The sequence below is a fragment of the Nycticebus coucang genome, chromosome 3 (genome assembly GCF_027406575.1).
Source record: "Nycticebus coucang isolate mNycCou1 chromosome 3, mNycCou1.pri, whole genome shotgun sequence".
Taxonomy (NCBI): domain Eukaryota; kingdom Metazoa; phylum Chordata; class Mammalia; order Primates; family Lorisidae; genus Nycticebus; species Nycticebus coucang.
Genome location: NC_069782.1, coordinates 71,164,753 through 71,169,938, shown reverse-complemented (window position 1 = coordinate 71,169,938; position 5,186 = coordinate 71,164,753).

The following is a 5,186-nucleotide window of genomic DNA, read 5'->3' as shown; positions in this document are numbered from 1 at the left end:
GAGACTCCAGAATTATGATTTCTGCCTTGAGAAGGCACCACATGACCATAAGGTAGAAAAAACTAGAAAGAAGATGAAAGCTGGTGAACAATTCCCCAGTGTCCCCAGGCCTGAAGACCCTTCAACCTGGAACAAATGGGGGACATCAGCACCTGCCCAAGGCACAGGCATGTGAGGAGAAACTGGCATAATCATAGCCAGAATGAATTTAATGAAATGGCTCCAAAGCCCTGCGTGATGATAGAGTAGCTGTTAAATTAATATTTCTTTTATTTGGGTGGCACCTGTGGCTCAAGGAGTAGGGCGCCAGCCCCATATACTGGAGGTGGCGGGTTCAAACCTGGCCCTGACCAAAAAATAAATAAAGAAAGAAAGAAAAGAAAAAAAAATATTTCTTTTATTTGATTTTCTTTTTTTAGAAACAGGTTCTCACTGTCACCCAGACTTGAGTGCAGTGGCATCATCATCACTCTAACCTCTGAACTTAGCCTCAAACACCTTAACTCAAGTGATCCTCCAGCTTAGCCTCCTGAGTAGCTGGGACTCCAGGAATGCACCACCCCATTGGCTACATTTTCTTGTTTTTTTTTTTTCCATGCTGGGCAAATTTCTCTTATTTTTTGAGAGATGGGGTCTCGCTATCTTTCCCAGGCTGGTCTCAAACTTCTAGCCTCAAGTGATCCTCCTGCTTCAGCCTCCCAAAGTGCTAGGATTACAGCATGAGCCACCACATCCAGCCAGTATTTCTTTTAAAAAGCAGATATCCATTTGTATGATACCTTTGGGTTTCCTAGGTTTGCAAAGAATTCCCCAGGTATTGACAACAATTGCTGAGGAACCACAGCCTACAGTGAATCACCGAAATTCCTCCTTATCAGAATGATTCCAGGAGTCCACAGCAACCTCAAACTCCTGGGTTCAAGTGATGCTCTTTCTTCAGCCTCCTGAGTAGCTGGGACCACAGGCACCCACCACCACACCTGACTAATTTTCCTTTCACTCTTGCTCAGGTTTGAGGGATCCTCCCCCCCTCGGCCTCCCAGAGTGCTAGGATTACAGAGCCGCCGCACCAAGCCTGTTTTGTTTTTATGGTACTATGAAATTCCAGAAAAGGTAACAGCATCCATTTTTGGAGCACTTTGACTCACTGATATTGATTCTAAATTAACCAGTAGCCAGGGAAAGGTAAATTGAAGGAATACAGGGAAAACACATTGCACCCAATGGACTGGGGGAACAAAACTTTTAAAAACTGTTAACACCTACTTGCTTGTGAAGATACAGAGAAAAAGGCGTTTTCCTATGGGACTTTTAGAAATGAAAATATAAACTTTCCAGAAGTTTAGATTTGGCCTTTCCAGAAACTAATTTGGTATGACGTAATAAAATTAAAGATACACAAACGCCTTGACTTAACAGCCCCATTCCTGGGACTTTACCCCTAAAAAGTAAAAACTCTAGAACGGGAAGCAAATGGCCATTGAGGGAAAAACTGCCTAAAATTTTTCTAGAATCTCAGTTTGTCTCCCCCTCACCCCCTTGATTCCTTCCCAGCCATCCCGTGGGACCCTGGGCAGGGAGTGGATGAGTCACGAGGAGCCAGGGTTGGCAGCGCCACGCTTAGGGAAGGCTTGTCTGGAGGGACAAAGGAACGATATTTCCGGGATACGGAAATGCGGGTGAGAGACGGTCACTGCAGGAAACACTCGGCTGGGGCTCCGCCAAGCCTGGGCAGGGGGGGTCACCCTGGCCAGACTGTTGGGGCCCCAAGGAAATGGGGATGTCCCTGACCCTGAACCTACTGTCCAGGCAGCCCAGAGTCCTGATGCTGGCCAGTCCCAGCAGCTATAGAAGGCCTGATTTGGGGTTCCAGACTTAAACATCCTTGCACTTGAATCTTGACTCAGTCAATCCCAGCCTCTATTTTCTCACCTAAGAAATGGGAATAAAAACAATACAGTAATACTAGCACTCTGGGAGGCCAGCAGGTAGATTGCTTGAGCTTAGGAGTTCCAGACCAGCCCAAGCAAGAGTAAGACCCCCATCTCTAAAAAATATCTCAGTACTGTGGTGTGTGCCTGTAGTTCCAGCTACTTGGGAGGCTTCAACAAGAAAATCACTTGAGCCCAAGAATTTGAGGTTGCTGTGAGCTATGATACCATGCACTCTACCAAGAGTGACTCTGTCTTAAAAACAAACAAAGAAAAAAAAAAACCCTAAACCCCTCAGATACACCAGCACAGGTCCCTGACCCTTTGTCAGTTTCTACCATCCAGAGCATCCTAGTCTATAAATACTGTACCATCCCCAAAGGCCTGACCTAGGCTCAGCCCTCACATGTCAGCTTCTTCCTCTAATATGGCTTCTGTGTTGGTCCAGAGGAACACTTCCATCATAGAATATGACCAAGCCCCTCTCCATGGCTTGAAAACAACCTCCATGGCTCCCCATTACCCTTAGAATAAAGTCTAGTTCCTCAGCCCCTTTGCATTCCCCTCCCTTCGCCCCCATACACAGCAGCCCTTATCTCCAGCTGTCTTGGACATTTAATTCTCTGACTAAAGACTCACAAATCCTTTATTTGCGCTGTCCCTTCAGACTAGAATGTCTTTTTCTTGCCTGGCAAACCCTTCTTCCTCCACGGTCCAACTTCCAGAGATCCCTCATCCAGGAAGCCTTCTTTGATGCTCCAGGTACAGACAGCCCTTGCTACCCCTCTGAGACCCCCAGCCTTGTCTTTCCCTCTTTCCAGGCCTGAAGCTCTGACTCTCCCAAAATGATGACTCCTTGGGAGGTGCACTGGGGATGAATTGGGCAGGGAGCATTTAGTAAATAGGGTCCCCTCAGGCTAAACCTGAGGTCTAATTGCCTAGTGAGCCTCTGACTCTTTGGGGATTTCCTGCAACCTCTATAAATAATCCCCATGCATAACTGCTTCCCACAAACCACCTCACCCTTCTTGGAAAAAAGGGACTATAGCCAAGGACCTAGTCCCAGCTGTGTGCCAGGGCCCTGGGGGAGACAGGCGGGGCCCAGGCATCCTGCCTAAAAAGCATCCCCATCCCCGCCCAGGCCAGGCCCTGCTCACTTCTCCTGGGAGCCTCCCTAGCCTGCCTTCTTCAAGCCCGCCCTCATTGGGCCCACATCATTGCTTTTCTTCTCTAGGTATCAGTTTGTTTTTCTGAAAAATGGACTTAATGGTAATAATACCCAAGGGCTAACTAAGCTCATGGTGTTACCCTTTTCCTTCAGGACCTCATTCATTGATTTGTTTGAATGAACAAACAAATCGGTGATCAGTGGCATACTGCCATAAAGCCTGTAAATAAACAGGGATGGAGATCCTCTTTAATTGGGCAGCCAGGAAATTCTGGGGTCCCCTTAGGTCCATTTCATGCCTTTTGTCTGCCCTGGGTACCTCCCCGAAACCAGAAAGCTTGCATCCTCAATTACTGGAAGTGGAGATCTTTTTCTGACTCTGGAGAAAGTCTTGATCTTATTCATAACTCAGTTTCTGCCTCCGTCCAGGAAAGTTAGCCACATGCCACCAGGTGGGCGTCGAGGAAGAATACCAGACAGGAGCCTCTTTGTTAGGGCAGGGCGCCCTCTACTGGTTGTTTTCTGCCACATCAGGCGCCCCCCAATTCTCAGACCTCTAGAGATACTTCTATTCCTACCTCAATTCATAACCCCATCCTCTCTCTCTTTTTAACGTGAAATGAAATTGAGGAAGAGAAAGATGTGTTTGCAGAGCAAGAACAAGATATAGGTTCATCGAGCAAAACACGTTCGCCACAGGTGACAAATGGACCCCTTTTTGAGACAAAATACTCTGGTAATGGTCTTGTGTCCTGTTTCATACTGTCTGGATTGGGGCCTTCTTGTGGTTCAGATGTCACCATGGAACCACTTTGATCGACAGCTAATGACATAATTAGCCTTAGGTTACTCTATGTCACCTTCCAAATCCCATTGTGCCTGGGCTGCCCCCCACATCCTGCATCCTTTTGCAGATTAGCAGGGGTTCCTCCTCCCCGGTGTGGCAGTTGTTTGGGCAGGATTAAGTTGGGGCAGCATCAAGACAGGCCCACCTTGCTCTTCTTCCCAGGTGGGGTAATTACTCCCAGTAGCCCAAAGGCAACGTACCCACTTTGTCCCTAAGAGAGTCAGTCTCAAAGATCCCTTGCTATTTACATAACAATAATATTTTGAATTCATTACATTAACAAAAAAAATTATAATTTCCAAGGTTTTGAAAAGACACGTCCAGTACTTACAAACAAATGTTTAGGCTCAACGCACAAAGCTCAGTGGTTAGGGCTCTGGCCACATACACTGGGGCTGGTGGGTTCAAACCTACCCAGGACTGCTAAACAATGACAACTACAACAAAAAAATAGCCGGGCATTGTGGCAGGTGCCTGTAGTCCCAGCTACCCAGCTACTTGGGAGGCAGAGGCAAGAAAATCGCTTAAGCCCAAGAGTTTGAGGTTGCTGTGAGCTGTGACACTATAGCACTCTACCGAGGGCAACATAGTGAGACTCTGTGTCAAAAAAAAAGTACACCTACCATTACATCCTGCAATCCCACTACTTTTAGGTACCTCTCCTCTCTTTTCTCTCACTCTGCTCCAGCCATGCTGACCCGCCTCACTGTTCTGTGAACATACTATGATGCTCCCACCTCAGGGCCTCTGCACATGCTGGGTCCTCTGCCTAGGACACTCTCCCCAGCCTCTTGCACTTGGCTTCCTTCATACTATTTATATCTCAGCACAAATGTCACCTCTACCAGGCAGCCCACCCTCAGGTCTCCTCATACTAAGCTCATACATCAACCATGTAATGATCTCTGTGTCTTCTTTAACAAGGTCAATGACCATACCAGCTGTTCCCCATGGTGTCCCCCAAACCCTGCCTCAAATTTGTATTTAGATAGACCTGTATTCAAAACCCAAAATTGGGGGAATTCCAGTGAGCACAACTTTTCTGAGCCAGTTTCCTCATCTATATCACTGGAACAAAATACCAATAGCAGGCTCGGCACCTGTAGCTCAGTGGATAAGGTGCTAGACATATACACTGGAGCTGGAGGGTTCGAACCCAGCCAGGGCCTGCCAAACAACAATGATAACTGCAACAAAAAATAGCCAGGCTTTGTGGTGGGCTCCTGTAGTCCCAGCTACT